A 13,702-nucleotide genomic window follows, 5' to 3' on the forward strand; every position below is an offset into this window, starting at 1 on the left:
CTGTGACTACCCATAGTGCAACCACGTACAGGGGTGACTGGCTGCACTGGATGCACTCTTTCATAAGACAAAGGGCTTGCACTGGTGTGACTTATCCTTACGGATGCTGAACTGGAAGGAATGTCAGGAAACCTCTAGTAATCTCTGGCGCCAATGTCACACGCTTTTGGATAATTTGGGGCAGGGGAACACTGTAATGGGAGCCTTGTTCGTGTTCAGATGTTTGTGGGACACGAAAAATTACTGGTAACGGTGCTCCAGTGACACTTTGCACGTCGAACTTACGACCTCTTGGTACGTATTACGCCTTCAAAAGTATTATAACACATGAAATACCTCGTTTTGTGTAATATAATACAGATACAAATACATTTCAAAAACGAGTATTATAATACATAATACAAATACTCAAAAGTATTACAGTAATAGTATTATAATACGAAGTATTACTGTTACTGCCCATCCCAGGAACAGCTCACTAGTGACACAGTTCGGGGTTGTATGAATGTGAACGGCAAAGCGAGAACTGAACGCCACGCTGCCGATGCCCACAGGAAAATATGTCGAACGAAAGGGGCTAGTGTATTGTCCAGCACACTTTTTTTTTTTCGGTGGGGAACGAGCTATCCCTTTAACCCGCTCGGCCGAGACGCTGGTAGCACACGTTTGGGCTAGTTTGCTAACCGACAACGTGAACGACTAGCGAAGACAGCATCGTATTCGTTCGTCCTTTATTGAACATGCTTCTAATTCCTGCCTTCCCCCGGGATCTGGTATTCTCTCTGTTATGGCGGACTTTGCAGCTAGATGTCGATAGTCTCCGTCATGAAGACCGGCCCATATATGCGTACTGACTAGCCCTCCTGTTGTGTCTTGTTTCGTGGCAGTGATTTCCCCAGAAATTCACTGCTGGGGGGGGGGGGAGGGGGGAGCTTGCAAGGGGCAGGAGTGGCTTGGTGAAGGTTCCGCATACGGAATTTTTCTTAGACACGGAAAGAATCGTGGTACATTGGTGACATATCTGCACAGCTTTCCCGTTTTATTTTTACATGTTATTACGTTAGAACACAGTACATTAGAATGGAGATTCATTATGAACGGCATTTCAACATTACGATGCATAGGCACACGTGCGACAAAGAAAAAAGGACTAGCACCTTATCTCACGAATCTCAGTGAATACCTAGCAACCAACAGTGAAAACCTTAGAGGAAAAAAGCAGAATACCCTGCTCGATTGAGTTGGGCACAAATGGTTCTTGATTATCCACATTGAGTTTGCGTATCCGCACACATTGCATATATGCGCGCAATATATGCATTGAACAGTCACTTTCAAATGATTTTGGACAAATGCGTGGTACGACCATCTGCATGACTGTGATGCTACAGCCCAAGTTTGGCAGTACAGGATGTAACTCGCTGTGCTTCAGACACTATCACAACGTGTTGGTGGCTGAGCTGGGTGGGGTCACCTGAGAAATTTCGGGGGGTTGCAAAAATGCAGGGAGGGAGGGCGTAGGGAAATCCCTGTTTCGCGGTGCTAACGCGTAAGTGAGGAAAAGTACCAGCTGTACACTTCAAGACAAAAAGGCTACCCATCTCGGTAGAACTGTACTGCAACCACATTTCTACTCAAACCAATTTTACCTTTTGGGTATAGCTGCAGAGTAGAAACAAACTACTATACAGTAGTAACTGTCATTCTACCGGCTTGGGTAGAAAATTCTACCTGTCTTCTTAGGAGTGTAGTATTCCTACTTTTATGGAGTCACTTGTGGTCGTTAACCTCGTTCTGAGGAATACTATGTGAGGAGTACACGTAAAGAGGAAAATGTTTCAATATGGGGACTTGAATGGCCCAACCCAGTGTGCCAACTGCCAGCGTTTCGGGCATCTCTCGCGCGACTGTCGTTGGCCCACACAGTGCAACATCTGGTCGGGACCGTACTCTATGAAGGAGTGCACTTCGCGGCGGCAACCAAGATGCTCCAACTGTGGAGGTCCGCTTGCGGCTTCCCGCTCTCTGTGTCCGCGCTAGCGGTCGGCGATACAGCGGTCTCCCCCCACCCCACCCCACCTCCATATCGGATTCAGCGAGATCCAAAGCGCCCAAGAGTACCCACGAGAGAGACAACGGTTATAGCCTGGATGCCCCCTGGCGTCTTCGCCTCCCTTGCGCCAGACCTATGGATGTTGTCAATAGAGGTGTGCGCTGACGCAATTTTGTCGGCGGCGGCGTATCTACTATTTACTATATTGCGGCGGCGCCACGCCGACCTGCTTCTATCGGCGTGACCCTTCTCCGCCCCTGTCCCGCTTCTGCAAGTGTTATGTAAAAGTGAACACGATGCCGGCGTTTTATAGTCTTTCAAGCATTAGGTATCGACGCTTTTAGGTACAAATTATTCGTAGCATGCTCTGAATAGACGACTGTCGGAAAAAGCAAAGTTATATTTCGGATTTAGCCAATACAAAGAACGTGAACGGGCTCTTGTATGGGCTCTTGCCACGGCCAGCTATTGCAGTATCGGAGGCGGCGCCGCGACGACCCCTCTGCATCGGCGGCGGCGGCGGCGCGGCGGCGCACACCTCTAGTAGTCAAGAGGGCGCTGCGGTTCCACAAATTGGTGCACATACAAGCACACCGTTCCCCTCCGCGCCTGAGGCGACAAGTGAGCCGATGGTGCCCCGGCAGCTGTGCTGGTCCCCATAATTCTAGCTGTCCTCAAGGCCATTTTAGCGGCGCACCCGGACGCCAGGATGTCCAGGTATTACTCGCTTCTGAAAAGTTTTCTCACCGCGGGTCGTGGACCATACGTATATAGGCGGGCTACTGTCCACCAGCCGAATGCCCCCCGCTGCCCCTTTTTCCTTTTCTCTTTCTGTTTCTTTTTCTTTTTTTGCAAGGAATAGCAAGTCGGCTTCAGCCTGGCGACGGAACCTGAACTGCTGGATTGGATGCCATTCAACATCCGCAAAGTTGTCGGCCCATGGTGTAACCCCGCTCATCACTGCCCTGCACTTCGCCCTCTTGTCTTTCCTTTCTGAGGGCCTCCTTCAAGAACTGTAGGGATTTGTTTTGTTTTCCTTCCCACTTCATCTCTTCATGTGAACCTTTTTGGAAAGGGTCATGCACACAACGCAGGGAAACATCCCATATCATCAGCATCATCCATTCATTCATTCATTTAGATTGTTGTTGTTACATGGGGGGAGGGGGAGACAAAAAGTAGCAAACACACCTACCGTTGTAGACTCTTCTGCTAACACGGTATTATGACATCTAGATAAAAACACAGACCATTTCCAATTGGAATCTTCTTTGGCGGGTCGAAGATGCCTCGTTTGGCTGTAAGCAGACATGTACAAGATACTCAAAAATGTATTTAAGATCAGATAATAAATACTGACGTTAGAATGTAATTAAGACAGAGTATAAATACATAAAAATTAAAGTAATTAAGATAGAGTAGGAAATACTCCAAAAAGTATTTCAAATACAATGAATATAGCATTTATCCTTGAACGCAAAAAGTCACCGGTCACTGGTCATGTGGCCGCTATGTGACATGAATCGCCTAAACCTCGCTGTGTGATAGGAGTGTGCCACCAGGCCGGTATTATACACTGTAAACTTTTTCACACCTTTAAAGGTGTGCGCTATGAACATCCAACCTGGTTGCGTAACATTGCATCCCCAGGATGATATTTTACAAAATTTGGAAAGCATTACTAAAGATCAAGTGTCAGTGCAAATCTTGCTTTCATTATGTATTGGATATCGTAGGTACGAGCTAATGCACATATACATCGCTATCGATAATCGAGCACGCGCAAGTGTCTACAATACTGTTGAACAATGTTGAGATGTTGCAAAACTGAATTTTTGGAGGACAGACAACACTCGCGTAAAGAAAATTTGTGCGAAACCGTGCTCCATTATGATGTTACCAAAATTACACCTAAAAAGGCGTGCGCCATGCACGTACTTACACCTTTAAAGGTGTGAAAAGATTTAGAGTGTACCGTCACGGCCGGTTATTTGCTCGCTCTGCCGGTTCCCTGTAGGAAGGTGATACCGGCAGCCTTCTGCCGGTATCTGTGGCTCGAGACCTTTCACAGGGGATTTCGCGGGGCTTTCTCTTCAACATTCCACTACAGCTTGAATAAATCACACACCCAACTCCGCAGTCACCAGTACTTTTCTTAGTTATTCATTATTATTATTATTATCATTGTTATTCATTGAGTCTTGTGTTCGGAGGGGACGAGATCAGTGGCTGTGCGAAGCTGTTGGTGGTTGTGTCGAGCCAGCTAGAACTTAGGCCGTACACGACCATCATGAGATATCCGCCTGCAAAGAAGGGTTTGTCTGCGTCGATGTGTTTTTCAAAGTAAGTGGCAGTCCAATTCGGTTGCTCCAGTACGATCCAGTGTAGCGTTCGTGCTTGTTTAGAGCAATTTCTAGCATTAATCATACAGCCAGACGCAGGAACATATGTTTCCTCATATTATCTTGAGCTCTCTCTCTTTCTCTCTCTCTCTCTCTCTGCGTGTATACCCTTCACCCGCTTCCTTTTCCCAGTAGCCTTTCCTCCTTTCCATCTACTCCACCTCCTCTCCTTCAGCCGGTATTTTTCACTAGGAAAGGTGGCAACCCTAGATAGGAGTCATCTAAAAACGAGTCCCAAAAAGATGATAAACAGATACCACATAACTCCACTAAGTATATGTGACCCAGAAAAAAGCAAATTTCTAGCAGGCCCCTGCTCGGCGAGGTCAGAATTCGGCGTCACCGCGTCAGGGCACACATAATATAGAACCCTCAATGGCCAAGGATTAGTACACACCGTACAAGACATCTAAATGAGAACTTCCAAGAAGGGCCAATGTCCGAGTTAAGTCCGAGGGACTCGGGAAATTTCCACTCAACAAGCAAGATAATGGAAAGACGGGACGCAGAAAGTTTGACGGGGAGATCCAAAATATGTAATGAGAGTATTGAGTAGAAAATACCGTAAAATATATTTTAAATAGAGCATAAACACACAAAACAAAAAGTATTGTATTTAAAATATAGTATTTTAAATATAATACTCCGAATACGTACAAGGCTGCCTTTATCTAAAAAAAAGTTCATCCGTAGCGCCACTTATTTACTGCAGTGGGACCCTCGCAAAAAGGCCAGTATATATTTCTTGCGTGGAGCAGCACACCTATGCGGTTTTTCGCTCCCCAGCTATCCGGCTGCCAAGAGAATTTCATTCCCCTGGTTCGTACGCGGGGTTGACGGAAGGTTAGGAACAACCGCAATGGACCCTTCGCACAAATTTGTCTATTTATTTATTTGTTTGTTTACATATACGGCAAGCTCAATAGAGGTTATTGGAGGAGTGCACTAAAGAGCGATCTATAGGCAGTTCGCGAACACTGCCGTCCATTGTGTTCCAGGCGATGACACAACACGAAAAAGAAACTATATGCTTGAAGCAGTCTACGCGGTATGAAAACTGAGTGAGATTTAGATGATGAGCACTTCTGTGAGAGGATGCCACGGCATAAGGAAGGTATTCATCGAAATGAATCTTCAGTTTATAGTTAATGATCACTTGAAAAGTCCTGAGAGAGAGGGCGCGGCCTAAGTGGACTGAGACCAAGATCGTGAAGCATTGTACTTGGCGAAAACAAAGAGCCTTGCCTCGCCAAGATAAATCTGACTGCCTTATACTCTGGACCTGCTCGAGCTTTTCTGTAGCAGAGTTGCGGTAAGGGTTCCAGGTTTCGCAAGCATATTCCAGAACTGGACGTTACCAGAGTTTTGTACTCAAGCATATTAGTCTCGACAGTTGAAAATTTCGGAGACATCCTCAAGAAGCCTACCTTTTTTCGGAGCTTTAGAACATGCATTCTCGATGTGAGGATACCAAGAAAGCCGAGAATGCAAGGTAACTCCTAGACGGATGTCTAAAGCGACGTCAATGTCTGTCGTCTGTCTGTGTTCACCTTCTATCGCTTCGCTTCGAGATACTTAAATGTTCGTAAATTTATATATTCCCTTAAATATTTATAAGAAGCAACTCTAATTGCGGGCAACCATCAATTTTACAGTAGATTAAAGTCACTGAAAAGGTTAGCCAGGCTGTAGGACTCGAACCCACATCTTCTGGATTACCGGTCCAGGGCTCTACCAATTGAGCTAAGCTAGCACACCTCCCCAGCGACTTCCAAGGGTGCGTCATCTGAAGGGACAAACCAGCCACTCTCTCTCACTCATCCTAATGAGAGAGAGAGGGGCTGCCGAGCTCAAAAAGAAAGGGGAGGGCATTAGTTGTACACAGGCGTTCCTGGTGGCCATAGACCAATGTACTCGCATGGTCCAATGTACTCGCTGCGCGTCCAGGGCGAGAGGACGCCGAAAGTGTGATTACTCTAATGGACCGAGACATCTTCCGACAACACCAAAACAATAGTTTCGGACAACGGACCGGCATTCGGGAGTCGTCGGTTACGCAGTTGGGCCCAGCAACGAGGAATACGACTCCAACCGACAACACCATACCACCCAACTGCAAATGGCCTCGTCGAAAGAGTAATTAGAGACATAAAACAGTACATCTCGATGTACACCCAATTCAGAGGAGGCTAGAAGTGAGCACTAGATGCGGCGGTACGGCACCATAACAGATCGCACATCACTGCTCTCGGATGCAGTCCGCACTTTGCAGCATTTAACCTACCGGCGCTGTTCCCTGCTGATGAACGCTTGCACGTAGCCAATCACGTCACACTGCAGGAGCAACGTAAGTCGCCGGACGCGATTGACAAGTACCGCTCCAGAATGAAGAGGAACTTTGACAGGCGCAAGAGCAGAAAGATACCTGAAATTAGAGTTGGTGACGCGATACTGGTGCGACGGGGTGTCCCGGGAAGCAAGACCAGTTTCAGTGGGCCATATGAAGTCCAAAAGGCAGTACACCAAAGGGGTCTACTGAAGGCTATTGGTTATAAAGGTGCACGGGTGTGGGGGGGGGGCAGACGAGATGGCCGCCATAGGAAACGTCTTGCCGTACCATCCACGGAGGGATGGTGTGGGAGCATGTAACGTAGGAAAAGACGAGGACGAGGAAAAGCACGGGACATTAGGAAAACAATAAAGTTTGGTCGGTTTTGGAGACTGGAACGCTACGTAGCTTTTATAATTAAAAAGTCAATTAACTATTTTTAAGTAATTAGTGAATTGACAGTTGAGCAACATATGGCCAAGAACGTCCGCCGACCCAGAGATGACAGATGTGAAAACAGCACGTCTAGAGCCCTTATAGTTTTTTATGACAAATCTGTATCGCCTAAAAAAAGACACCCTGCAAATGAGTGCCCATAACATTGTTTAACAGAGAAGTGTCAGGGACGACGCTGAAATCTGCTTTGTAGTCACTTATCTGCTCTGAGAGTTCGCGCTCCCAATCTTGTCGTCTTCTTATTTCTCATATCATTATACATGTGTCGTTCGATATCTACAGCTTACTTGCTTCATTAGAGAGTTTTAGCACATCGTACGTAAAGGCGGTAGCGTACGTAACGGATACCCTTGGTGGTTCCTCCAACTGCGCGAAGGTCTCTCACTATTCTGGGCATGCGCAGAACCATCTACGCTATCCCTTACTTGCGCAAACACGATAGCATACGATGCACTAAAACTGTCTATTGTTTCATTGGGAATGGTGGTCGATGCCTGGAGGAGTTTCTTTAGCTTTTGAGCACGGACAGTTTTCGTGGGTTTGTTACAGTTTCTTATTCCATGTTCTCAACTTTAAATGTTGTATAATTCAACTTTTTCAATGACTGTTATAATTAGAGGGTGAGTGCGGGTAAGCAAACTTGGACCCGCACTGTGCCATCGCGTGTGTGACCCGCGCCTGCATGCGCAAGAATTTAATCCGGGTGACTCGCACCCGCAGTTCTGTCTGTATATCCGCATACCCGCATTGGGCCCTGCAGGGGGAAATGTTCCTCTTCCAGTTTACCGCTGTTTCTATTTTAAAACAAAGGAAATTCTGAGTGTTGGCTACGTGTCTTGGACGGCTTCAATCATATGCCAATAAAACTGCAATCCAACAGAGAGCCATATACAGGGTGTTTCAAAAAACGTGTCATTCGGACTTTATAAAAAAACGGGGCGACGGAAAAATACGGGGTAAACGGCATTTGTGTGGCAACTGAATTTGCCACCTTGAAAAAATATTTTCATTTGATTTTAATTGAAATAAATTGAATTTCTTTAATTGAACTTCAAAATTTCCCAAGTCAACCTAACGTTTTTTTTACGGAATTAGAGAGCCCGTAGCGAACTTAGTCAGATCCACTAAGAAATCCGCTCGATATTGCAAATGGAACTGCCCAAAAAAAGTCCCGAAATTGAGGCTTCCAAGTTTTGGGTATTCAACGGCGCACCAAATCAGACGCAAAGATTCGTGGAGAGGAGGACTGCTCCTGCCCCCATGAAAGATAGAAGGTCGAAAAAACACAGGGCGGGAAAAAAGAGGCGGAATCATTTTTGTTTGCCGCTTATTAACCTATGGTGGAATGTCACCTGCCTTGTTATCTGCGCGTCTTGTGTTGCACGCCGGTCCGGCGATAAACTGTTCTTGCTTCATGGGGGCAGGAGCATGTCCTGCCCTCCACGCATTTTTCCGACTGATTTGGTGCGCTGTTGAATACCCGAAACTTTGAAGCCTCAATTTCGGGAATTTTTTTTGGCAGTTCCATTTGCAATATCGAGCGGATTTCTTTGTGGATCTGACTAAGTTCGCTACGGGCTCTCAAATTCTGTAAAAAAAACGTTAGGTTGACTTGGGAAATTTTGGAGTTCAATTAAAGAAATTCAATTTATTTTAATTAAACTCAGATGAAAATATTTTTGCAAGATGGCAAATTCAGTTGCCACACAAGTGCCGTTTACCCCGTATTTTTCCGTCACCCCGTTTTTTTATAAAGTCCGAATGACACGTTTTTTGAAACACCCTGTATGTCTGCATTAGTAACCGAACTTGCCCGCCAGCACTTGCCTGCTGTAGTCTGGCACATAGATTTATACGGCCAACGACATGGCGCACTGCTGAGCTCGCGTGCGACCGAGAGGGATTACTTAGTTGGCGATGGAGTGCATTGCGGGTACACCCGCATTTTGCCCACTACCCGCAGCTATCGCTAATTCCTATCCGCAAATCGTGACGATGTGCGGGTAACTGCGGGTACGCCCGCACACGCGCTCAGCTCTAGTTATAATGTGCCCCAAAATAGAGCCACAATGTGTTGAAAGTCGCTCGTGGACAACGGCTTAGGTAATACACAACAACAACAAGGGCGTAAAACAGTGCAGACACAATGGGGCAAATGAAAAAAAAAGACAAAGACAAGAAAAAAATTCTAAGTATTGCACAATTGGAGGGCACCAAATGTGGGAACGAAATTTTCATTTTTTCGCGGTTAATTCGAGAACAGAATAAGTGAATTCTATTGGAATACTTACAATAGTCAGGAGATGCTTCACGTGCCTTGAACTTTGAATTCTCTGCATGGAATATAGTCATCAGTTTATATTGGACTGTGTGTTGGGAAGAGTATATACTACTCACGGCCACTCAAAAAATAATCTAAAGAACTATATAAGTTACAGCTAGTCTTCCAGGATCTTCGGATTAAGAGAAAAAAGATGGAAAAAAGGAAAAAAATGTATTTCTCTCTTTAGCGTCCAGGAGAGGTCAGCAAGAAAAGTCATATCCTGAGGACTCGTTAATCGCCTTTATGGCGGCGAGTGAGTTACTCTCCCCCACGACAAAGGATATCTTGACCCTCTGCAGCAGCCTATGTTACATTTCTTTTTGTCCAAGGTATGCCGGCATAGATCACTCTACACTCTTAAAAATGAACTTCACCTCATAGCACGCTCCTAGCCAACCACTATCTCGAATGATATCGTTATCTGCCCTGATTTGTTAAAAACGGGAGGCGTACGCCTTTTTGTGACACTTATGCGGTTCATAATTGTCACAAGAAAGGCGTACGCCTCCCGTCTTCAACGAACCAGAGCAGATAACGATATCATTTGAGATTATGGTTGGTTAGGAGCGTGCTATGAGGTGAAGTTCATTTTTAAGAGTGTATTCCACATGACGACATCTCGGCCCTCTTTTGAGTTTCTCGGGGGATGTCCAGCGGTTTTTCTTCCTGTTTTTCTGCGAAACGCGGTTCGCGTCCTCCTCAAACTGTACAGGGAAACACAGAGGGCATGTAGATGTTTGGAGTTGGACGGACAAACAATAATACGGAGAGATTGAACTTATCACCTAGATCGTCTTATTGGAGGGACAGGTATTTTCGCAACGCAGAAACATAGTGCGCGAGCAAAGGTTGCGTATAGCAAAAACCGTCGAAGAATATCCGATTTCAAGATGTTCACGTCACGAGACGTTCGCACGAGCAATACAGATGTTTGTTCTGCAAGGTGCGTTGCTTAACAGTAAGGGGTTCTGTAAGGCAGCTTCTGATGCTTTTCGCGAGTATATGTTTTCATCCCCCCCCCTCCCAGCAGTAGCGTTTTCTTCAAATTTCATATATCTAACCAGGCGGTGTAAGGATAAGCAATGAAAAACTCCGAATCTCGTAAAGTCCCCAACCCTGTTACAAGCGCAGGCGGCGTCGGTGAATGTTCTGAAGGTCGAGTGCAATAGGGGTGGACGGGAAGGCCTTGAACAGAGTGGTGAAAGTAAAAAAACATTGATAATGAGAGAACTGGATGTTCTGGGGCAGGAACAACGTAGAAAGCACAAATACATACAATGCTGCAAATTGCTTAAGAAATTAACGATGAAAGATGAAAGTCACTGAAAAGACTAGCCAGCTGCAGGACTCATTGTTAACTTAGCTCAATCGGTAGAGCCCTGGATCGGTAATCCAGAAGATGTGGGTTCGAGTCCTATAGCTGGCTAACCTTGTCAGTGACTTCCATCTTTCAACATTGATAGGACACATACCGTCCACAGATATGCATGACATTAACGGGTTATCATACACGAGCCTTTCGGTGTCACAAAGGCTTCCTGTCCTTCCGCGACTAAGGATGCTCGGAACCGGCCACCGTGCAGAATGATAGCGTTCACTTACCTGATTTGTTGAAAACGGGAGGCGTTCGCCTCTCTGTGGCAATTTGAATTGCCATAAAAAGGCGTATACGGCCCTCTCTCTCCTCAAATCACAAGCGATAGCAGTATCAGTCGCCGTAGTGGTTGGCGCAGACCGCGTTTGCTGCGAAACCGGATGTCGTTTTGGCAACAAACAGGAAGTGGTGCAGAAGTGCATGTATTGCATTCGACTTTCAGTACATTGTGCTGCTTGGGATATCGCTTTCGTTCGTATAAACCCCTTGCTATAACGAACCCGAAGCTACGAAGCACATCCATCTTATTACTGGGAAAGGGAAAGGTGTCTTCCGCAAGCGGACCAACCACTCTCCATAATAGTATATCGATTTTGTATCTTTGACTAGGGGAGACCTGTTCTCGTCAAAGGTACACTCTTAAAAATGAACTTCACCGCATAGCGCGCTCCTAGCCAACCATCATCTCGAATGATATCGTTATCTGCCTTGATTTGTTGAAAACGGGGGGCGTACGCCTTTTTGTGACACTTATGCTGTTCATAATTGTCACAAAAAAGGCGTACACCCCACGTTTTCAACAAATCAGGGCAGATAACGATATCATTCGAGATGATGGTTGGCTAGCAGCGTGCTATGCGGTGAAGTTCATTTTTAAGAGTGTAGTTGCCCCGATTGCATACACCCCATCCTCAACGTCACCCTCAAGGTGGAGCGTCACGCTCCGCCCACGGTACTAGAGGGGCTTCCAAGAAAGCTCCTGTGTTCACGATGTGTCTCGCACTGCTTACTAACGGTGGAAAAGTGCTACCACACAGTCTAACACAACGCAACACACACAAGTGCTAACACAACGGTCGGCAAAGTTATGCTGCGGTTACTTTGTACTGATTACATTATTCATTTCGATTTTTTTTCTCATGTCCTAAATTACCAAAAGGTACTCTTCGCTTTTAGAACTATTGCAAGTTCTGCAAAAAAGTTCTGAACTTTGACTGCAGTATCGTATTGGCTACTGGAGACAGTTTGTGGTTTGATCAATAGGTATACACGAAAACGATTCCGTTTCCTTCAAGAGAGTTCATGAACATGGGGAACATCATTTTGACATCTGCTGTCATGGAGGAAGTCTCATTCGGGCAACATATTGGATGTCGTGACAACTCAAAGAGGAAAAGACGTATCTTAGACTCGAAGAAGAGGCATCGTCTCTTGAGCTAGATTTATTTCATTGTCTCTTCATCCAGATCATCATTTCCCATCGTCATCCTCATCTTCATGCACACCGAGACACTGACCACTATCGTGAGACCGACTTCCATGGAGGAAGGAAAGAGAGGAGGAGTCCTATTGCTCTGAGAAGTAAAGCCGAGATTGGGGACAGTGACATCACCGCTCGTGTTCCGCTTTGGATTACACACATCTCTATGGGAGACCCCAACGCATAGTTTCGGAATAAAGTTGGACAGTCCAGCGCGTCGAAGTGGCCCCCAAAGTGTCGTGTGCAAAGCGACCCTATTGGGCTATTCAGGTAACGTGACCCCCGCGTGCCTCCAAAGAAACTACAGCTCATGTCCTACCCTCACGTCACCTCCTCCAAACTTCTCTTTTCTGAAGAAGAGCCGCTGGGGCGCCTCCTTTTCCTCTTTCCACCATACCAACTTCGGTCAGCGAACACAGCACAATCACCGCTTAGTCAACGCCACATACCTGCATATAACCTAAGACCCTTCGTTATGTGTTCTCAACATGAGCGTAACGAGCACATAGCACCCTTCCTTCTATGTGAAGACTCCTAGGTTTTTAATCTAAAGGTCGAAGGATGTCTTCTCAGATTCACAGACATAGAGGGCGCGCCGGTTGACGGACACGATGACGGTGTGCTGACCCTTGTGGTTACCCAGCATATCAGCGTTCACTACAAGACACTAATCTGATGTGGTGACACTAATGTGATAATCGTCTTCATAGCAGGAGACACAAGATCTGCAGTGATGCGTAGCTTGAGCCTATTAGTATAATCTGTCGCATTGCGTGAGCTATGATAAGACGCTTACAATGTCCGACGCAGCAAAGATGTGATTGGTCTAAGCTAAGGGCAGAGTCAATAGACTGGGGAACTGGGAGGTACCCGGGTTCGAATCCCGGTGCCGGCTGTGCTGTCTGGGGTTTTTCCTGGGTTTTCCTCAGACGCTTTCAGACATATGTCGGTACAGTTCCCATAGAAGTCAGCCCAGGACGCACATTTCCCAAGGGTGTCAGTCGTGACGTTGCCCACATACGTGAGACCAACAAAGGCAAGCCCTTTCGCCACCACCACCACCACCACCACCACCACCACTGAGGAACTTGCATTGAACGTTTTCCAGCATATTACTATTATTCATCAACAACTCATGCATTCTCGGAGAGTAAAATGACGTTCTTACCCGGATTCTACGGACGCAACCACAAGGAACGCCCAGTCCAACGCGTCCTGGAGTAGCCAGTCCCGAGTGGCTCGAGACTACCATCTCCATTTTTTTTCTTTTAAAATCAATCAATC

Source organism: Ornithodoros turicata, unplaced genomic scaffold (genome assembly GCF_037126465.1).
Source record: "Ornithodoros turicata isolate Travis unplaced genomic scaffold, ASM3712646v1 ctg00001033.1, whole genome shotgun sequence".
Lineage (NCBI taxonomy): Eukaryota > Metazoa > Arthropoda > Arachnida > Ixodida > Argasidae > Ornithodoros > Ornithodoros turicata.